The sequence below is a fragment of the Acomys russatus genome, chromosome 23 (genome assembly GCF_903995435.1).
Source record: "Acomys russatus chromosome 23, mAcoRus1.1, whole genome shotgun sequence".
NCBI lineage: Eukaryota > Metazoa > Chordata > Mammalia > Rodentia > Muridae > Acomys > Acomys russatus.
The window spans coordinates 5,599,554-5,622,893 of NC_067159.1; the positions used below are offsets into that span (position 1 = coordinate 5,599,554).

Genomic DNA, 23,340 nt, shown 5'->3' on the forward strand with positions numbered 1-23,340 from the left:
CTTTCTCCAGCATGCCCCGTGCACAATGTTCTCCTCTTCACTTACAGTGTCATTATGGGCCAGATCGCAGTCGCCACTCGCTCACTGCCGGAGCTGCTTCCGCCATCATGTCATTTGCTCCCCATTCCGCATGCTCAGTCAACGTGCTCCCTCTAACTGACACATGACACGTGACACAGCTCCAGGCTGTGTCATGTTCTTGCTCGGTACCTTTTTAGGGCTTTCTTCCCTCCTTCGTTATAAGGTCCAAACTCACCCAGGACTACCACACCCTGTAAGAGCCAATCCCTCTTGCCTGTCAGGTCCGACCCCTGACCGTTTTGCCTCCTTGTAACCATTACTGCACAGAAAGACCAAATCAGCACTTTTCCCATTTGTAATCCTGAAATGCTTCCTGTACTTTGCTTTTTCCAACAATATCGCCAGCTGGCCTTTTGCTGTCTGCTGCTTTGTTTCGTTTGCTAGAACTTAAGCTGCCTCAGAGCTGAGAACTCTTCTGTTCTATTCACAACTGTATCCCATCTCTAGGAGAATGCCCTGGCACATAGTAGGTGCTTAACACGTCATTGAGGAAAGAGTGAGTCCACAAATGTGCTTTCGTTCCTACCATGATTTACTTGAGTGACCCATGCTCATCAAATGCCCCTCTTTGGTCAGTGCCGTTAGCCTCTGTAATCCACGTGATTTCAAGCATGCAAGAAGTGCTCCTTATGCGTCTGTTGGATTATATTGAGCGCTTGTCATGTACCAGTCACAAATTGTGGCTTCAGTGTAGAGCACACTGGGTTATAGCGTTGTAATGAAACACATGACCAGAGCAAGCTGGGGAGGGAAAGGCTTATTTGGCTTGCACATGCACATGGTAGCCCAGCAAGAAGTAAGTCAGGACTGGAACTCAAATTGGTTAAGAACTTGGGGGGCAGGAGCTGATACAGAGGCCCATCGAGGGGTGCTGCTTACAGGCTTGCTCAGCCTGTTTTTGTTGTTGTTGTTGTTGTTGTTGTTGTTTTTTTTACGGAATCCAGGACCATCAGCCCAGAGAATGGTACCACCCACAGTGGGCTGGACCCTCCCTCATCAATCACTAATTAAGAAAATGGCCTACCAGCAATCGTATAGAAGTGTTTTCTTTTCTTTTCTTTCTTTCTTTCTTTCTTTCTTTCTTTTTTTCTTTTTTTTTTTTTTTTTTTTTTTAACATGGTTTCTCTGTGTTGTCTTGGCTGTCCTGGACTCACTTTGTAGACCAGGCTGGCCTTGAACTCACAGTAATCCGCCTGCCTCTGCCTCCCAAGTGCTGGGATTAAAGGCATGCGCCACCACGTCCAGCATTTTCTAAAACGAGGTTCCCTCCGTGCAGATGACTTTAGCTTGTGTCAAGTTGACACAAAACTAGCCAAGACACATATCATCTGCAAGAAGCATTGTAGCCGAGTGTTAACTTTTTTAAAGGTTAGTCCCAGAGTTCCATTAGAACCCACCGCTCTTGAGAAAAAGAAGAAACAGCACAAATAGCCTATCACGTGATTGAAAAAGTAAGAGACAGCTGGGTTGAATAATAATCAGTACTGTCTACAGTGACCTTCCTGGGCTTGAGCATGCACAGCCAAGCTCTGGGAAAAGAGATGTGACCAGAGAGTTGATTGGATCTGAGCAGCCAAGGTCAAAGGGTCTGTCTTGGGGGGAAGTCTATGCTATTCGTCTGCCACAGAGCCATGTAGACAAACCACAGTGAGTCAGTAGCACCTGCTCCTGCTGATTCCACTGCTGCGCAGCACGGGAGTTAGACAACTTGGCCCCTCGGCCTCAGAGCCACGGCCATCTGTTTGTGTGACAGGTGGGGGTTCCCACGCAAGGTTGGGGAGACTGTGATGTAATAAGGTCTTCCCAGTTAACTGGTTCCTTCCAAAGGAGGAGAGAGTGACACAAAACTCACAGTTATGAGTGGAGCCAGAACACAACACAATGTACGGGGAATTACTCTACAAATTTATCTTAAAATCAAAGCTTCTTGTTAAAAGAGGATAGGACTTAGCTCTGCATTCCACTATTTCCTCAGGATCAAATACTTAAGTAGAAATAATTCATACAATGTGTCACTGTCTGTTCATATTTTCTCCTGGTGACAATAGAATATATTTTTGGCTTCCCAGGTCACCAATCAGTTGTTTGGGGAAAGATTTGTCATTTAATTAAAAAAACAAAACAAAACAAAACAAAACAAAAAACCCTTAGCATGTGGAAGACTTGTTTAAAAAGAAAGTCTTTTTTAAGTCTTTTGTTGTTGTTGTTGTTGACCAAAAAGAAAGAAAGAAAGAAAGATGATCATTCATTTGAAAGATAAATGAGAGAGAGAGAGAGAGAGAGAGAGAGAGAGAGAGAGAGAGAGAGAGAGAGAGAGAGAGAGAGAGAGAGAGAGAGAGAGAGAGAGAGAGAGAGAGAGAATGTGTCAAATAAGGCAAAGAAGCTTAATATGGTGGGTCATTTTGCTCCTGCTGAGCAGGTCACTGCCCACCCCTGACCCTTGTCCTTGGCAACTGTGCGGACAAGCCCACCAGAATCAAAGCCTGTGCAGGGTTACAAAAAACAAACTGCAGTCAGCTCACCCAGGGGTCTGGGGCCAGCCGTCTGCTGAGAACTCGTCAATCCCAATTGAGTGCTTTAGGGCAAATGACATTTTAAAAAAGTATGAGCCCAGTGGGAATATTAAGAAAAAGCCTTGTCCAGAATTTTTTAAAAATATGCATCAAGGACTCAAATCGTTACAACAGGCGAAAGCAGAACTCTCTAAACCAAGAAGAAGTCACTTATCAAAGCCGCTTAAGTGAGATAAGAAAAACACACGGGTCCTTACTTCATACTGACCTGGCTTAGAGGGACAGGCATTCTCTCTGTCTCCAGAAGATCCTGACTACAGTTCTGTGTGCGCGCCTGTGTTTCCCCAAGCTCTGATCAATGCAAAAAGCCATTTTCTTGGATGATTTCGATTACTGTCTAAGTGAATTGATTGGTATACTGATTCAAGTATACATTGCCAATTTTTCATTACAATGAAAAAAAGACCCCATATTGAAATAAGTTTAATTCCAAGTAAGTGAAATCTTAGAGGCCCGGTGCCAGCTGGTGCAGGGGAAGCTCTGAGCAAGAAAAGGCATCGCTAGCCCAGTGATTTCTAAATGTGTTTGACTACAGAACTATGGTGAACAATCCCTCCATTACTGCAACAAAATTCCTGACCAAGCAGCTTAAAGGGAAGAATGGCTTATTATCATTCAAGATTCCAAAAATACATTCTAAATTCTAAGGTCAGTTAGAGTCATTGCTTTGAGTCTAAGGCAAAGGTGTCATGGAGGTGGAAGTGTGAGGAGGAAGAGGAAGCCAGGAAGCAGAGAGATAAGAGACAAGCTTCAGCCTTCTAGAACATGCCTCCAGTGACCTAGTTCCTCCAGCCAGGCCCTGTCTCTGGAACTTTCTATGACCACCTAATGGTGTCATCGAATTATGAATCCACTCATGAGTTAATCTATTCGTGGAGGCATTGCCTTCCTGGTGCAATTACCTCTCAATGATAGAACGTTTCCCTCAGGGAGTAAGTTCTCAACACACGAGTCTTTGTGGAAGATGCTTCATATGAAGCTCAGAGCAGAACCTGTGCTTCACCAAGACTCTTCCTTTGGTATTGCAAGCATGGGAAACACAGGTTAGACATTCCTGCGATGCCAGGGCCTAGGCCAATTTCTGTTGTCCATTCATTGAATTATTACATAGATGTTTCTTAGCTTCTACAGGCCAGATCCTGCCTAAGACACCAAGACAAATAAAAAGATGGAAATGCCAAAGTCCTGGCTTTGCTGATAGCTGTTAGTGTGATGGAGAAATGAACGGTTGCACAGTACCCGCATCGTCATATGATGCAGGCTCTTCTGATGCATCATTTACAATCGAAGTGCTTTGCTAACTATTCTCACCCCATCCCCTACCGTTCCCTTGGGTTCCCAGCATGGGATGGCTATATAATAAGACATCTAATGGGTACTTGTTGACTGACTCAAGACTAAACTACTCAACAGAATGGTCTTTTTTTTTTTTTAAGTTTTGTAATAATAAGAGTCTCTCTAAAATATTGGTATAGTCCTGTGCCAACAAGACTATGGTGGACCACAAAACGGTTGAGTAATTCATTGGTGCTACTTTTCTAGCAGCCATCTTAATGCCACAGAAGTAACAAAATCAAAGCATGCTAGCCCCGCCCCCACCCCCAGAGACAAGCCACAGCAAATGGAAGTTATTACTCTCCGCCATGGACACAGCTGAAGTGTTAGAACTTAGAGCACACAGTCAACTTGACCTTGTAACCAGAGAACAGCCAAGTGTCTGAATTTACATATGGGCATCTTGGGAATCAAGTGAACACTTAGCTATTCATTGTAGAATTTAGTGCAGATTAAGGTTAGCCACAATTGGTAACACTTGGGGAGTTGTTAATTTCTTGCTGGCAATTTCACTGTAAACTCCCTACATAAATTTCAGATTTGTGCTTGGCATTGTCATCCAGATTTTATGCACATTTATTTGATTTATATACTCTTGGCGGTTTCTAATTGTGCAGCCATTAAGCACCTCTGCTGCTTTAATGACTTGAGAATTCTTCAGAGCCACAAAAAAAAACCAAACAACAAAAAAAAAGAAAAACTTAGTTTCACAAGCAAATGAGAACATGAATGAGAGAGGATGCTTCCACTGGCTTCCCTTAGGAAATGACAGTGTGGCATTCATATTATCTGTGCTACTGACATGTGGGGTCACATGATTCTCTATGAGGAAGTCTGTAGAACCCTAGGCCTTACCCACTAGATACCACTAGCACCCCTGCTACCTGCTTACCAATGTGAAAGAATGTCTCCAGACATCATAAAATGTCCCCTTTAGGGTGGGAAGAGGTGGGGGAAAACTCTCTTGGTTGAGAAACGCAAAAGAAATCCTGGTAATTAAACTTACCAATAATGTGAAGTTTTCATTCTGTGGATGATCCACTGTTCTGTGCTGAGAGAATGGAAAGGGTTTTGTTTTTTGTTTGTTTGTTTGTTTTGTTTGTTTGTTTGTTTATGCTTTAGAACTAAACAAATCTCTCTTCCTAGCCTTTGTGGCTCAGAACAAGTTATCTATCTTCCCAAATCACAGTTTCCCAATCTATATGAAAGGCGGAATGCCTGCCCTAGAGCTGTCGCAAGCAGTAGTGAGCCCTGCCCTGAAAGAAACGGCCTAGAATGAGGCCAGGGAGGTAGCAGGAACGCATTAAGCTCCCAGGGCCCCTTTCTCCTCCTCCTGTTGCCCTCCTTTCTCCTTCCAGCCCTTTCCTTGATGTCTGGAATGAACACAGCCAGATTCTATGCCCTACAAATGTCTTGGTGGTTTACTTCCAATTTTCCCTTCTATAGAACAGATCTGCAGGAGCTAATATTATATCCAAACCTTATGTGAGCTTTGGAGAGCAGAACAGCCTAAGTCAGCAACAGATACATGAAAGTCTGAACCCACAGCCCTTTGCACTCATGCACAGATATAAGCAATGTGTCCACACACGTTATGACCATTCTTCAATGACTCATTCTCTACTGAATGTGATGAGATGATAACTTGTCTAAACAGAGGCACAAGCACTGTCTTCTACCCAAACCCATCTTAAGCAGTCAAGTAGACATGGTTACCCACTGGGCAACACTGCCTGAGCGTTTGCAGGCTGAAGCAGGCCCGGCTAGGCACCATGGGGAACAGACTAAAGGTGGAAACATTTGTTGCACTCCTGAGCTTGGGGGACCCAGAGAGAAGACATATGGAAAGTCTTATGGACCTTATTTTCATTATGAAGGCATTATAACAACATTACCAGCCACTTGGAGAGCGAGGGAGGGAGAGGGTGGGGCTCAGCCAGACCTCTCACACTCAGTACAACTGTTTTCATTTATCCATCCACTTCCAGACCCGACTCCTATGTGCACTTGGTTTCCTTGGCTGCCATGATTTCACACATGCTCGCTTCTGTGTTCTTGACTCTGTACTAGATTACAAGGGCCCCTTTGTGCTTGCTGTCCTCACAGTTTTCATATTGAGTGACGGCGCAGATCCTCAAGAAAAAGATGTTCTACGAAGTAACTAGCTGGCCTTTGGTTGAAGAATTCCTGGTGTCTGGTTACGTGATTCAAAATTTCTAGTGGGGGAAAAAAGAAAGAGGAGCAAAACTTCTTCCCTCTGAATACAAAAATCTCAAAGGTGGGGCTAGAGGGTAAAAACTACAGACATCCTATGTTTAAATATGGAATTATACAATTATTTTAAAATACACTAATTATAAAAGCCAGTTGTAGAATATTACAATAAAATATGTATGCATGAAAATATAGAAAGGCCTAAGAAATAAAAATGTACTCATAGCCTTTTAACTTGACTGTTACCTTTGTTTCCTCTCAGTCTTCTCCATAGGCATCTACCTAAATTTAGTTCAATTATAACATTTTCAAGACTAGAGTTACTAAGTGTTAAGCTGCAGAGCTACCAGTCTACAAGGCAGTTAGTGAGCAGATCTACTTAGGAAAATTAAGTGGTCATGTTAGAGTGCAGAGGATTGAGTGGTTGTAGGCTATTGGATCTCTCTCTCTCTCTCTCTCTCTCTCTCTCTCTCTCTCTCTCACACACACACACACACACACACACACACACACACACATACACACACGCACACACACAGCACTCTTATCATTGTGTGTGTCATGTAGCAGGTCATTTGTCCATTCTTGCCAACAGGACATTTCTAGGAGCCCCATTCTGTGGAGTCTGGGCGGGGCTGCACACAAAGTCAGAATATAAGCGGTCTGTGAAGCGCAGCCAAAGTTACCTTGTACACTCTTCAGGAGGGTCTGGGCTGGGACGCAGCACTCGAAGTCCAACAGGCTCATTTTATCTCCATTATGGAAAAGGGCCATGATCTTCAGCTGAGCACCAGATGAAGTAGTTGGCTTGCGAAGAGACCATGTTGTCTAAAACACACAAATCTTTAATTACAATATCCAACAGAATGAAGGTTTAATGGGAAATAACTCTAACAGAAGGATGTATCGCACGGATGTATATTTGTATATTCAAGCCTTTACCTCTTTCTCCCCTTTTTCTCCATCCTTCCCTCATCTTCATTTCCTCTTCCTCCTTCATGTTTATTCTTTATTTCCATGTAGTGCTGTGCACACACATCTGACTCTATAAACAGAGCTGTTACCTTTATCCACCTCACACAGGTATTAATTCCTCACAACCGGAAGTTTGTGGTCCATGGCCTATTCTTTACGCTGAATGTCAGTACAGTTGAGGCAGCACCTGCCTCTCATTTAATTCTGCCAACTCATCCCAGGTGTGTCTCCGGCAACAGTGGAGAGAAACTCTTCTCCCTTATCTTATGGATGGCTTTGCTAAATATGTAATCTCCCCAATTCCAACCAGTGCTGTCCCAGGTCACCTTCCAGGAGTCTCAACTTCCTGGTTGGTCATTAACATTCATTACTCTGGGAAAGGACGACAATGGGTCTTGGGAAGAGCTTGTGCTTCTCTTAGCCCTGAACACCACTGAAAGGGACATGGAAATGGCAGTGGCTCCTGAGATGGCCTCTCTGCAGCCCCAGCTCCAGCAGCCTGCATCCCAGATTTATGGATGGCACCTGGTAGAACAGTGATGCAAACCCAACGTGAAATCCAAGTACATCCTCATCTATCTCTGTTTGGATTTGGTTTTGAGTTTTATTAATGACAGTGGATTTGATTAAACAAAGTTTATACAGTAACCAGTTCCAGCTGGACCCGAGCATCAGTGGGAACCCCCAATTCCCCTGATGTCCTTTGGTCCTTTCCGCTCATGACTTCTTTCCAAAGCATTCTCTCTGAAGCTGATAATGGTGAGGTCATACGATCTCATTTAATTTGGTCCAGTCTGGCTCATCCAGCCCAGAGGCCCCGGGATGAAGGGCTTTTGTGTTGGATGTGCTGCGTGTCTGTGATGTGGCCTTGCCCTAACCTGTGTGATGACATCAGCCTGTCAAGGCAATACTATCACTGGGTTTGGGCTCAGATTTGGAATTTGCCCAGCAGAACTAATGCTGTAGACTGTTCATTGAAACATCACCAGGGTTGGCTTGTAAGGTTACCAGAAGCTGATTCCATGAAACTTGCCTTTGTTGGCAGGGCTGTTACTCATTATGAATAGTTGTGATTACCTACTCTTTGGGCCTTTTCTCTGGGGCCACTCAGAAATCACATCTTAACAGCACAGGCTAAGGAGTGTGGCTCTGTTTAGAGTTTGGGTAGTGGTTTCTCCCTCCCATCCCTCTCATCTTCAAAGCCAGTCCTTTCTCAGTCTGTACCCTACTGTCGTTTCACCATTTCTCTGGAGGCTCTTTTAGGAAGCTCTTCTTCCTTCTGTTCCTGTCCCTCTGCCTTTGGATGTTCCTCTCCACTCTTCTTCAGAGTTGCCTACACCCTTCTGCCTCTCCTCTCACCATGCTTAATGTTATTCTCTCATCCCCTTCTTAATTGCTGTGTGTGTGTGTGTGTGTGTGTGTGTGTGTGTGTGTGTGTGTGTGTACATATCTGTGCACAGGCACGTAGAGGCCAATGATGGATGTCAGGTGTCTTCCTCAACTGCTCTCCACCTTGTATTTTGAGGCAGGGTCTCTCACTGCACCTGGAGCTCACAGATTGGCTAGACTGCTGGCCACCAAATCCCAACGATCCTCCTGTCTCTACCTCCACAGGACCAGGATTACAGGCACACACAACTATGAACATAGGTTTTTATATAAGCTCTATGGATCCAAAGTCATGCTCATGTGTGTGTGCTTGCACTTTGCTGAAGGAGACGTCTTCCCAGATCGCTTGATCATTTCTTACTGTTGCTTCCCCCTGCTCTTCCTGGCTCTTCAGTTTCCTTCTAGGATGACGTCAGATTTCCTGAGGGTAGGGCACATATCAAATGACACTTTGATCTGATTCCATCTGATCAGGACTCATTCATTCTTGTCACTACACCCATCAGGCTCCAAGCTGATGGGAAATGAGATGGGCAACACTCCCTGTTGCTCTGATCCGGGATCAGTCCCCGCCTGACCACTAAATAAAATCAGCAGATCTAGTACCAGGGCTAAATCCAGTGCCAGCATTAGTCAGATTTCCCATGGTATTTGTGAGACAGGGCCAAGCTGTATGATTAACGACCAGTGTGTGTCCTTCTGATGTCACTGCCAAAATGCCTTTGTTACTCTTTAGCTGATGGCCACTTCTCCCTGCTACAGAGCCACTGATTGTCACCTTTGAATTCAGTGTTCTTGAGGCTCCAAAAGAAAGCCATTTCCAAGTCTCTCTCAGTGGGTTTCTAGAAAGTGGTAAACTGGTGGGTTAAATGAACTTCCAGATTTTCCAAGGCGAGTGCTTGCCATGAGCACCACTGATTTGCTGTGTGCTTAGCAATTGGATCGCTAACATGAGACCACCCAGTCAATTCATTATGCCAAATCAAAATCTCCTCTACTTGAGTGGCCTGTGCATTTTTCATGGTATGAGATTGCTATTCTTTTAGGAAAAGAGTATTTCACCTTTTAAGAGTGAAACCATCTATATCTTTCTTGGAAAAAAAAAAGAAGTCTTACTGGGATCTAAAGAGTTCTTTTTACCTTGTGATTTTCTTCTGTTGAAAGGGAGTACTCAGCTGCAGAGAGCATGAAGCCTGGACAATTGCCTCCTGATTGAGTGTTTCACATGAACCAGGGGAGTAAATTCAATAATCCAGAAGGACCCAACTTCTGGTTTTCCGTCTGTCATTTGATATCTTCATGTTTCTTTCTATTTGGTGTTGTTGCTTTTGACTCGCCCTTCAAACCAAAGGCACTTCTCGGTGGTTTCTTGTTTTAGAAAGTGACAAACAGAGGGAAAAACTGTATGCCTTGGACTAAAAATGAGATCATTAGGATGAATTTCTATTCTCGTCGCCTGGAATTCTACTCTGGTTCTGATTAAGCACAACAAACATGCTATATGCGATGCTTTCCTGTAAATTTGTGAGATGCTCTGCTATTGCATGTCCATGAATGGAAATAGTAACAGGCTCTGCTTGGCTCCAGCCTCTGACTTGGTCTTCACACCCAAAAAGCCAACCAACAGGGAGTCGCATCCACAGCCCAGCGCAAGTAGCTCGCACGTCTTTCCTGTGTTTTTCTTGATAGACATGGAAAAGGTATTTTGTCCAAAAAAAAATCATAGGAGTAAATGAAACATCAACATTCTAACTTTTGTACAAGTCCCAGTAAAGAGCAAGTGGACATTCCAAAGTTGCCGATCTTCCATGACTATGTTTCTATCAGAATGGTCCTTCCATATTCCATTTCTGGCCGTTGGGGTTTTTCAGTAAGGAGTGGATTTTTCTCTGGGCTCCTTCAAGAAAAGACTCATGACAGAGAAGTGAGTAGCCACGGTGCTCTAAAAAAATGTTCTACATTTTTTTGTTTGTTTGTTTGCTTTCATTTATTTGTCTAGAAATTGGGTAAATTTAAGAAAAGAAATATACAGAATCCAACTTATCCATTACCCATACCACTGACACAGAAATCAACACTCCAAGGGAACCTTGGCTCCCTTGAGTTCGTCAGATGTGGGAGCAGGGTGTGACAGGGCAGCAGGAGGCTGTCACTGAGTGCAGGAGTCTCTTTGGCTATAGAGTGGAGGAAACACTGATCTTGGAAGGTTTTTATTACTTTTACACAGGAAGCTCTTGTAAAGTGGTATCTGGCAGAGACTACACCATAGAGACTACTTACCTTTAGTAGTGTTAGGCCTATCTGTCCGTAACCCACTCTTTATGTCGATGAAGCACTTATTTTAACACACCAGGCTGTACTTGACTTTCACACCTATAATCAGCTTTAGGCCTTCAGTGGCTCTTTGGGAGACCTCTGTCCCTTCCACAGACTCTCTTCCCACAAGCCCCAACTCAAACCCAATTTTGGTGCAGTCATTCATTGTGACCAGAAGGAACAAGTGACAAGAAGGAGAGTCCAGGGCAGCTGGTGACCACTGCTCACATGAGGGCAGAAGGGCCCAGCCTTTACTCTCAGGGAATTGGCACACCTGTTCCAAGTGGGAGCCAATTACTCCCATGGGACAGTTACATTCTGGAAAGATGGACGGCATGATTCAAAGAGAGATTTTTTCTTTCTGCACGATCCTAAGTGCAAGATTTACTTGTCTTCAAATAGGAAAAGCCTCTCGGTGACCTGTAAAAATTGAGCCCACACTTTTAACAATTGCATCAGGCAAAAAGAAAGCCCTGTCTCACTGTGGAGAAGCCAGGGACATAATTCTTCATTTGGTTTTTTACAATATTCGTGTTCCTATATTATGTCTGTATTATAAATCTCATGGCAATTATAGGAACTAAGTTTTTAAGGCAATTCTAAAATTTATTAAGGCCTAAACTGAAAATTGTCATATGTATTTCCATTGAAAGGAAAGAAGAAAAAAGAAAAGGAGAGCAAAAGGGAGGGGAGAGAAGGGGAAGGGATGTAGAAAAACACCAGTTCCTAGAAGGAAGCTGTAAAATAATATAACGGAATGTATAGGAAAAAAAGAACATTGATTTTATGGGCCTCACTTGATTCACCAATCATCTGGGACTCACGTGGACCTAAACAATGCATTGAAGCATTCTGCAAATAACTAACTGACCTCGGGTGTTGACTCTGCCCTGCTACTCACAGCTGGTCTAACAGAAAGCCATGGGGAATGTTTACCAGCATTTGATTGCCCCAGAGGCTTCTTTATTTTTTGGAGATGGTGATGGTGACCATAGTGATGACAGTGGTGGTCTAGCAGTGATGGAGTTATTGATAGTGGGGTTGAAAATAGCAATGGCAAAATGTTGGTTGGGTGGTGGTTGCCTTGGTTACATTTCTCATTGTTGTGAAATAACTGACAAAAGTACCTGATGAAAACAACTTAAATAAGTGAAGGAGGGTTTACTTGGTCTTAAAGTTTCAGGATACAGTCCCACAGGGCATAAGAGTCCAGGGAAGCATGAGGCAACTGGTCACTTTAGTGAGGAAGGAGAGAGAGATGAATGTCTATGCTCAGCTTGCCTTCTTCACTTAATGCATCCTGGAATCCCATCTCATGGTACAATGTCACCCACACAGGCAGATCTCAATTAGCCTAATCTTAATAATCCCTCAAGCAAGTTTAAAGACTTGTCTCCTAAGTGATCCTAGATCTTAGTACATTTATAATCAGTATTAGAATACATAACAGTGGTGATTGGGTGTTGATGGTCAAGAAGTGTTAGGGTTGTTGGTGGTGATCCTGGTGCTGATGTTGGGGTGATCATGGTCCTGATGCTGGGGTGATCCTGGTGCTGATGCTTGGCTGATCATGATCCTGGTGCTAAGGTGATCATGATGCTGATGCTGGGGGGATCATGGTCCTGATGCTTGGGTGGTCATGGTCCTAATGCTGGGGTGGTCCTGGTGCTGATGTTGGGATGATCATGGTGCTGATGCTGGGGTGATCATGGTCCTGATGCTGGGGTGGTCATGGTGCTGATGTTGAGGTGATCATGATGCTGATGCTGGGGTGATCATGGTCCTGATGCTGGGATGATCATGATGCTGATGCTGGGTAATCATGGTGCTGATGCTGAAATGATCATGGTGCTGATGCTGGGTGATCATGGTGCTGATGCTGGGGTGATCATGGTGCTGATGTTGGGGTGATCATGGTGCTGATGCTGGGTAATATGGTTATGATGCTGGGGTGATCATGGTCCTGATGCTGGGGTGGTCATGGTGATGATGTTGGGGTGATCATGGTGCTGATGCTGGGTAACCATGGTTCTGATGCTGGGGTGATCATGGTCCTGATGCTGGGGTGGTCGTGGTGCTGATGTTGGGGTGATCACAGTGCTGATGCTGGGGTGATCACAGTGCTGATGCTGGGTAATCATGGTGCTGATGCTGGAGTGATCACGGTGCTGATGCTGGTGGTTCCAGCAGCCAGGCCATTGGAAATAATGCTACCATGCTCTGTGAATCTGAATAAGGGGCCTAATTTACATAAGTGCTATGATAGGTTGAGATAGGGAAAGGGGAACCTCTTGGGTCTTAGAACTTGATGAGGAAAAGGACACAAAGAATGTTCCGCACAGTTCTTTGTGTGGGGCCACCTCATGTGCTTGTTGAGGTCATTCTCTCCTGGGGACAATGTAGGCAAAATAGACATGCTTAGGCATATGTTGTTCTGCTGCCTGTAAAAAATCTGTAACTTTGTCCAGATTTTATTTGACTTTTTTCCCTTCATTTTTGTTTTTTATATTTTAAAAAACCCTAAATCCTTCTTTAGGAGTACAGAAATCTGGCCTGTGAGAAAAAGCTAAAAAACAGTTCAACAGTCATTCAAGCACCCACCTTCCTGGGACCAGGATGGCATGGAGCAGGAGTGGAGAACCTTCGAGGAGCAACTCTCTTAGCAGACAGGCCTGGTGCCAGGAATTTGGCTGATTCACAGAGAAAGGATGGAGGTGCTAGCAAGTGGTTTCCACTATCATTGTACAATCCCCAGCAGCGTTCATACGCGTGCACTGGGCTTTCTCCTTTCGTGCTCCTTTCCTGGGTTATAACTAAACAATGAATGATTGCCCATCCCACTGGATTGCAATACATAACCAGTGGCCAGACTGAAGTACAGCTTTCTCCGACACAATGCTGGACAAGAAAAATAAGCAGGCTGGAAATAAGAAAGGGGCTTGTTTTGTTCAGCACCTGTGTACACTTTTGCAACGAAGGCAAAAGGAGGCCCGGATCTCAGTCCCCCAGCAGTATACCTGTCAGCCCACAAACCCGATGTGCTCCTGAGTGCACACCATCAGAGCACTCAATATTTTATTTTCCAATATAATGTGAAATAATTATTCGCTTTGGTTGAATAAACCAGAGTAGCTGTGTGAAGAGGTCTCCACTCTGTTCAGTAAACATTCATTAAATGCCTACCCCAGGACATCCCCGCGAATACAAATACACCTCAATTCTCAAGAAGTAGGTAATTCAACAGGAGCCTAAATTCACCCCAAGCCTCTAATGCCTGTGGCTCTGCATGACTCTCTCCAGTGCTCTCCATGACTCAGTTTCCCTCTAAGTCAGCAATTACCCAAAGCAAAGACGTCCCCAACTTTACAGGCAAGTCCCAGCCATCACTCCAGGTCACCTTATTCACAGCACCGCAGCCATGACTGAAGCAGCTTCCTCCCTCTGACTGGGACAGAGCTGAAGAAAGTGATCCTTTCTAAAGCAAGCGTTTCTGTTTTTCCCTCAGCATCCTGTTAGCAAATGACTGCCACTCACTGCCACATGGCTGCAAATTGTGCCCTGCAGTCTCTGAGTCCCAGGGAGCATGCGCGTGGCCAGCCACTCCAGTCACAGCTGGGACACAAAACCACAGGACACCCACCCACACTAGGCCAGGTAGGGACCTAGAATGGACATTCTGCATCATTTTTCTTATACTATCTAGTTAGTACAGTGCAGCGAGCCAATTGTTTATTCTGTTAATCCTTGCCACTCAAGGTAGAAGTGATATTTACTCTATTTTTTTTTTTGTTTTTGTTTGTTTGTTTTGTTTTGTTTTGGGGGACAGCACTGAGAGGGAAACAGCTTCAGGCTTCTCTCAAGAACACTGAATTTTAGCGTCTCTAGCTTATGCTATAGCAAAATAGTTTCTATTTCCATGAGTCATAATCATGCAAACTAGCTCGTTAGGAGCCACAGCTGAGTGGTTTGTGTGTGTAGATGGAGTGTGGAAACTGTCCTTCTCTCTGGAATTTCTAACTCCCACAACGTTCTGCGTCCCTAGGAACAGATGCGCTCTGTGGCTTTCTTGCTAGTTCTGGAGTGAATTTCCTCAGTAGAGAGTTTTCCTTTTGTGCATGCTGTCATGGTCAAACAGCCCTAAAAAGAGAAATACTAGATGGTGGGGAATAGTCTAAAACATAATTACATGAGAGTCAAGTGACTTCAGCAGGCAGCAGGTTTTCATCACCCCTGACCCTTCCCCTTGAGATACTGAGTTAGATGACTCTCCTTAACACAGTTCAAGGATGAGCATCCAAAAGCCTTTCTCTAGTGTAAACCATTCACAACTTGGGACTGCAGTGTTTGAAACCAGACACAGGAAGTGGCTGAAACAGCAGCCCCCCTCACCCTACCCCCAACACCAACAAACATACCCGGGGAATCAATTCTTCATTTCCAGTACTGATCTTAGCCTGGAGTGATTGAGGATCTCCATGTGTGGCATGCCCAGGCAAAGCAGCCGGATATCTATTTCATGCCTTCAGTCAGATTTTCTGGGTGTGAAGTCAGCAGACAAACCAGGAAATGTCAGTGCAGAAGAGTTGAGGGGGTTCGCGATCAGTGGCCACTGATGCTCCAGGGTTGTGAGGAAGTGTCCAGTGAAGTATTTGGTCCAAGGCATTTGTGATCCATGTTTTCCTGAAGTGGGGTAACTAAGTATAATCATTGCTTGCAGTGAACTCACATCCCCAGCATGGATACTTTACCCATTAAGGTAGCATTTTGCTAGAATCCATACATTCACGCTCCCCCACCCGGCTCTCCACTGACTTTCCCTGATTGAAGGCAGGGCTGCCTGGCCTTTTGAAAGCCACAGAAACCTCCCTGTGTATCTCTTAAGCCGGGGTCTTTCCTGGTCTTTCCAGACCTATAGCTATTTAGCTTAATTCCTGGAGTTACATCTGACTTGCATTAGAGTCATCTGTTGTAACATTTCTTGTCCTACTGCTTGGAAAACATGCCACACACAGAGGAAAAGGCTAGCTCAAGAAGAACTGAGGATGTGGGCTCCCATAAAGCCAATCGAATAAAGGGCTCCGGGCTGAGTTAACATTCTCTGGTGCCGTTTTCTTTTCATTCACATCTTCAGTCCCAGGTTGTCATTGGTGACCTGCTGTGGCCTGGAGATTGTTACTGTTGAATGTGAATTTCAACTTCAAGCAACCAGAGTCTCCTTTGTTCTGGGTACTGCTGTCTGTGCATAGTTAGAAGCATGGAACAGACCAGGCAAAGACCAAGAGCATAGTTGAAAGAGATCTTTTTCTTGTGGTTTAAGGATCAGCCAGTTGGAACCAAAGAGATGTTTTCTTAAGGTTGCAGAGCAGCTTGCAAAAACTATTGGATTGTTTTTGGCACTCAAACCTAGATTATAGATCTATCATTAGCCTTACCAAGCTGATGGGCTAGGCTATAGAACTGCTATTTAGTCCTTGCAAAACTATTCTGCCCTCAATTCTCTGTCATGGAAGGCTGCTTTGCATTTAGATAACTTATCTACCCCACTAACAGCTTTGTAATTAGCCATCCTTTGAAAGCCTCTTTGTGGCGTTGAGCATTGCAGATCTCCTAAGTTACTGCAGTCAGGTAAACAGATGCAGGCTGCGGGCAGCTGCATACCATAGAAGGCCACTCACAGTCACAGCAAATGCTCTTTCATCCCAAAGCTGAAGGGCAGCCAACTGCAATGGCTTCTTTGATCTGCTTGCCTCTGGGGAAATGCTGAGAGAGCTTTCGTAATTTACCTCAAGATCTCCCAAGGAGCCACAGGGCCAGTCCTCTTTAAGAAATGTGACAAGACACTTTAGAATTGTCAGCGCCAGACCATTTGGTGAAAAAGAATAATAGTTTTGCTGAACCTTTGTGTCTTCCTAAGTCCTTGGTGCCAGATGCTCTATTTTCCTATTGGATCTGCCAAAACCACTAAATAGTTAAAAAGACATCAAATCATCTCAAAGTGGTCCAAATTTAAATTTGTTTAAAAAAAAAAAAAAAAAGAACAACAAAAGAACTCTTAGTCAGCAAAACATGCAGTCATATTACTCTCTAGAAAGTGCCTGATTAGGGCTTAAGAATTAGAAAAACAGACTCACAACACCAAAGACCTCCAGCACTTCTCCCTTTGTACACAGGCTCGGTGGAAGAAAGGACAGACAGGGAGCAAAATTGAGAAGGATGCTTAGAGCGATGAAAATCACAATTAGCAGCCCAGAAGCTGACTGCACCCCAACAGCCTGCTCTTAATGCTGGGCCAAAAAGGAGATTTCCTGACTCAGAACTCCACCAGGTAGAAGGAAGTGGGATGTAGCTCCCAGGCTTCAGAACCATGTAAGTGCTCTGGGGGCTGGCCATTGCTTTGTTGGAGCACATGATATACGCTCTAAGGAGGTCCTTAGGGTCAACTGTCCCCAAATCTTTGAAAAGAAAATGTCAGCAAACAGTTCTTGAACTTCTTTAGTACTAAGCCACTATGGCTCTAGTATTGAAGAGTGTGTTTTAAGTGGCTTGCATAACACTCAAACAGAAAATGTCTCAGTTCACAGATGTTGTTTGTATCTAGTCAGCAAGGGCTTGCAAAGATGGCCTCCCCCAAATCTGCACGCTGTATCTTCGCATCTCCTTGCTTAAAATATGATCGCACCCATGTTTTATATTTTCTAAGAGATGTTGATTTCTTGATAATGAATTTCTCTTAGTTGGCTCATCAAAGCCACTGCCAAGCTTCCTCTTCCTTCTGAGCAGCAGTGACTTCGGAGCTGGCCTTACATTTAATTCTCTTAGGGAGCTTTTGAAAACTCCTAGGGAATGGGCAGCACTTCAAGCCAGTGAAACTAGGCTTCCCCAGAGGCAGGACACAGGCAGCATGGTGGGTTTGTAAAGCTGGCCTGGTGAGTTGGCTGTGTGGCCAGGGTTGAGAGTCCTGCTGCAAAGAACCAGAGGGCAGTGGAAAGTAGAAACCAGGGGGCTAGATAGAGTCTACCATACTCAAATATGAAGGTCTTAGAGGGATGTCTATCACTCCCCATGAATTACCAGAAGAAGCAAAGCTGCTCTCAATTTCATTTGGATTGGACTTTAACAGTTTGCCATTAATCTAAAGCTCTCGATGAGAATGGACCAAAATGCTTTTGAGACTTAGAAAAAAAATAAAAGGGGTTGTGGAAGGTAGCAGGGCAGCGGCCAGAGAGCCAGGCGAGCAGCCCTCTTCCCAGGCATCTTCCGAAGACTATCCTTCAGCCCTAGAAGATGCTGGGCTGGTTGTTCACGAGTTCTAGAGTGAGAGGTCTCATGGAAAGTCACATGCAGATGGGCAGTTTGCAGCAGCGGCAGGCCATCTCTGAGTTCATCCTCTTTGGCTTGGACCTCTTTATGAAGAGGATATTAGGCAGGGTTCTCTAGCGCAACAGGACAAGTAGGACATAAATAGTAAAGAGGGGTTTTGTCAGATTGGTTCACGCGCAGGTACTGGGTACCCCAACAGTGTCTACCTGCTCGCGGGAGAGGTAAAGAACACAGGAACTGTTCAGTCCATGAGGCTTGACTCCTCAAACCAGTGCCAAACCAGAAAGTATGGAAGTCCCCTGGTGAGGCACAGTTATAGAATTCATCTGAGTCTGAAGTCAACAGTAGATCACACAGCTGTGATAGACACACTTACCCTGAAAGAGGAAAGAAAAGGAGGTCCTCCCCACGGCTGGTTCCTTGCACCTCTTTATATCTGGGCCAAGCCTTGACAGGTACCTCCCACACTGGGAACAGATCTTCTGCTTCCGGTCATCCTCTTTAGAAATCCCCTCACAGATGTGTCCAGACGGATGTCTCCGTTTCCTAGGTGATTTTCATCCAGTCAACTGAATATGGAGGAAAGCCAGCATGGAACCTAATTATTCTTAAACTTAGGTGATAGGTAATAACATAATAAGCAGGACTACTAAATCACAGGCTGTCTTATTTCAGTTACTCAGGATAGCTGCCCAGTACATTGCATTTTTTAAACAAGCTTTAAGATACTGCAGTACCATTGCTTTAATGCAGCAGACCAGGCCAGGGTCTAGCGGAGGCACGCCAGATTTCAATAGTATTTCAACTGTGCTCTGTAAGGAGCATAAGGCAGTCTATAAGTGAGCTGTGATCTATTTCCATACATTTATCAAAAGTGTGAGAGCCATCGGATGTCTTCTTAAGTAATTATGAGAACAGTTAGGGGTTTAAAAATAGGCATCCGTTTAGTTTGCTTGTCCCTGGTGTATTTGCATTAGAGATATTTAAATTGGATTTAATTTTAGAGCCTCAGCCTTCCCTAGGATGAGACTAAAGCAACAACACCTATAAAAATCAGTCAGGATTCTTGGCAGGAAATTCTCTTTCCAGTAGCAAACTGCTGTACCAGCACTGTATGAGAGAAGACCAAGGGCATGGAAGATGCTGGAAAGAGCCTCAAACATAGCCATCAGGCACCAGTAGGAGACTGTGTTCACCGAGGTTACCTGGGCAAAAGACTATGGATATAATGTCTTGGACTCTTGTGGTTGTGTATGTTCCATCCCCCAAGAGGGCAAGTATATGGAGAAGCCATGAAATATATATACATATATGTATATATTATATAACACACACACACACACACACACACACACACACACACACACAACGTACATACATTGGCAGCCTCTCATTCCAACCACTTAGATCAGCAGGCATCCAATAAGAGGGATTATCTAGAATATTCCCAGAATTACTCTTCCTTCTCCGCTTGTTCCATGAATTAAAGGTGCACATTTTCTGTGTGTTGCGGGAAGCAAGTGGGTAGGCCACAGGAATGGGATCCCCAAACTCAGTACCCTCTGCTGACATAAAGGCCTATTACAAACTCCCTTCTCTGTCCCCCACACTCTAACCTTGTCAGACTTCCAAACAGCTCTTGAGCTCAAAGGCTGTGGAGTGTCCGTTCTCTCCAGGCTTCTGCAGCGCACTCCTATTCATCCTTAGGAACCCTGCTCAGATGTTACCCCCCTCATGACTCTGACTAGGCTGAATGGACAGAACAGGTTCCTGGGTCCATGATGCCTCCCCATCAAGAGTAATGTACACCCTGATTGTCACACTAATTTAAATGCTTAGTTTGTGCTGGCCCTTCCTCCCTTGCAGATGATTTGCTGTAGGAGACGTTGTATGGATCTTATTTCTCTCTGTGTCCCTAGCAACTGGCACAGTATCTGGTACAGGGCCTGAAATTTCAGTGTTTAATTGGTAAAAATAAGGACCTTTAATGTAAGGATGGAGAAAAGTGTTGCTTGTTCGTAGTGTCTTAGAACCACAGAGGATCAGAGCCAGAGGGGCCTGCCATCTATTCCAGCAACTTTTCTTTCAGGTGAAAGACAGAGACACCCAAAGTGATGTCTTACCCAAGAATCAGAGGAAACTGAGTCAGAACACGCTCTGTGGCTTCCAGCCTTTCAACCTGTGCAGTTCAGCGAAGCCCCCAACAGAAGGACGTGTGGAATAGATGAGTTCCCCTCTTGAGTCATGAGGACAGTGATGTGCACCTCCTGCCCCAGAGCACATGTAACGCTCCATCCCCCAGGCTAAGCGGGCCCTGGCATGGCACTGAGGTCTTGTCACAGAATCTCACCTTTCTAAAGAGCATTAGAGTAAGGTTTTCTCTGTGCCTGATGTCTCAATTGAGTATCAGAAGGCTTTTCTCTTAGTTTTTGAAACCCAAAAGGATTGTGTTGGGCAGGGGGTCGGGGGGGGTGGTAAGAAAGAAGAACAGAATCATTGCAGCCTTTGAAGCCAGGCTTTCCTGTAACACAGAAGCCAGCCCGGCCCCTCCCACCTCCCCTACTCTCCAGCCCCTGTTCGCAACAAAGCAATTGCCCCTTGGGATGCTTCTGTGACATCTGCGGCCACAGCAAAAGGGAAGTATTAGGACAGGGGACGTCACAGTGGAGCAAGGCATGGCTGGAAGAAGAGTTTGTGGGGCCTGAAAGAATACAGACACTAAGGACAAAGGTGTAATTCTCAAGCTTTTCTTTTACAGATTTTCTTCACAGACTTAGCCGTCTAGACATTCATCCTTCAGCATTGCCATGTCACTCTCCTGATGAAAGCCCCCACTCCACTCTCTTCCTGTTGGCCTCAGGGATGCAACTGTAGCTCCTGGCTTCTCCCTTAAAGACCCAGAATGTTCTGTGTCTCCAGCTCATTTCCCAGGTCTCTTTTCTCAGGCTCAGTTACTTTGTCTTACCTCTACCTAGGGCTTTGACGTTTACTCCTCCTTCCACCGGATGCTCTGTCCTCCATTCCTTGTCATCAGCTTGAGGGCAGCTTCCTCAAGGAGCTCCTCACTGTGCACTCAGTCTACATGGCCCCTTGTCTCTCTCATCCGACCTGGTCTCTTCACTGTATGAACAGGGAGTGAAGTTATTTATTTGTATTAGACTGTGAGGTCCACAACAGAGGTCGAGAACTTGCCTGTTTTATTTACTGCTGTGTCTCTGGCACCAAGGATAGTACTTGGCACATAGTAGCTGCTCATGAGATGAATGAATGAATTAATTAATTGATGAATTAATGAATGTGAATGAATTAATGGGTGGATGGATAGATGGATGAGTGAGTGAGTGAGTGAGTGAAGCACCTGGTTGTATCAGATTGATAGAAGTGAGAGGAAAATAGCAGCTCTAGAAGCTACAAGTTAAAGCATATTTTTTTTCTCTCATTGTGTTATCTCCATAGCTTCTGATTCCTGACATTTGACTTTTAGCATAGCACTGCCGTCCTGGTTCAGCAATAGATCTAAATGATGAATCATATAGGCAGTTTGTCCCATTCTCACCGCTTGTCTTGTACTTCCATTATGGAATTGGCTTGTTTGAATTTTCAAGACCTTTGCATTTGTAACATTGAATTGCCAAGACTGGGTAGAGCTGGGTCTACTACGTCTGTGCTTGGGTAGTGTGCAAGACAATTTTCATTTCAGTTTAGGTATCTCTGGAGCAAGACTCCGGGACAGATCTCGAAGCCAGTACATTAGGTACAGTCCCACTGGGGACTGTGTCCAGGTTGAAGCAAATAAAGGAAAGTCATTGCAGGGCCATGGAAGACCTGGGCCATGCAAGACCAGGACCAAACAAGACCTGGGCTATGCAAGACCAGAGCTATGTAAGTCCAGGAACCTGGAAATCTTGGCAACTGGACTCTTGCTCCTTCCTGGGTCCTAATGTTGATAAAACTCTGGAGTTGTGGAAATACGGCTTGCCTTATTGAGACATTCCTTCCCCTCTGCCTAGGGCTCAGGCGTCCACCCATCTGCTGGGGAGTATGTTAACTCTTATCTAACGTCAGCTCTCCTCCACAGAGTTTTGGCCTCTGGTCGTGCAGTCCAGGGGGCTGGATGGCATGCTGGACCCAAGCTTACCTCAGTGTCTGGGCCCAATAAAGGCTTTGCCAAGGACGCAGCTTTCTATCCTGGCCAATCTGAGGTAAGTGCCTGTGGGACAGCTGCCTCCCTGGGGTGTGTAGCTCTGCAGCTGCTGGGTGCAGAAGCTCCTGGTGACACAGCTGGAAATGCTCTACAGGCTGTGGAAGGGGAGTTAGCACTGTAAATAGGACTTGTCCAAAGAAGTCTTTTTACTCTGTGGCTTCTGGGGACACATTAAAAGTCACATAACACAAGCCCTGAATAGACAGACAGCATCAGACAGACTCACCACAGACACTCTGGAGCAGTCTGAGCAGGTGGCCTTGTAAGGCAGAAAGTCTGTGGTCACTCTTCGTGCCTGAGTGAAAGAGCAGGGAAGACTTCCATATCTGGACACTGGCGGGCCTGGCTCTAAGTTCTACTTTACCAGGTGTCAAGGACCAAGTGATTTAATCTTCATGTCTCTGTTCCCTAACCATAAAATGAGACAGGATGAGCACAGCCTCGTCCCAGGTAGTGGTAATGATGACTAATGAGATATATGCTGTGACTATTGGGATTCAGACTAGCACATTCTGTTCCCATGCCCCGTAGTTCACACACATGTCCTAAAGAACACCAGCTAACCACGGGATCTAGAACTTTCTAGAGCCCTCTGGCCGCATGTCACCATCACTGGCATCTTATGTACCTTTTGATCAAGGCATAGTTGGATGTAAATCATAGATTCTGCATAGTACTCAGAAACCTGAGACGCCAGACACAAAAGCAGTCAGCCATCAGTGCGTTCCTTTGGGTCTGGATTTGTGGTGCCGTGGAGGTGAAACTCATAATCTGAGAATGGCATTTGGATGTCAGACTGGTTATGTGGCTCTCAGGACGCACTAGTGGTCACAGGGTGCAGAGTAACAGGGAAGTCCTGGTACATGCTAGCCACATTCCCCCCCCCAAACCATCCAGCCCCTCTAAGGCTAGGCTAGTAACTCGCAAAATGTG

The 23,340-nt window shown here is 45.0% G+C and overlaps 1 protein-coding gene across 1 annotated transcript in view; it reads left to right on the plus strand.

The window, feature by feature from the left end:
* Ngf (nerve growth factor) overlaps window positions 1-23,340 on the plus strand; it is a 57,253-nt gene that overhangs the window by 27,575 nt on the left and 6,338 nt on the right. Inside the window, exon 2 of the mRNA XM_051165670.1 lies at window positions 22,282-22,405. The gene's annotated coding sequence lies outside the window, so the exon portion shown is untranslated. The remainder of the gene's footprint in view (window positions 1-22,281; window positions 22,406-23,340) is intronic.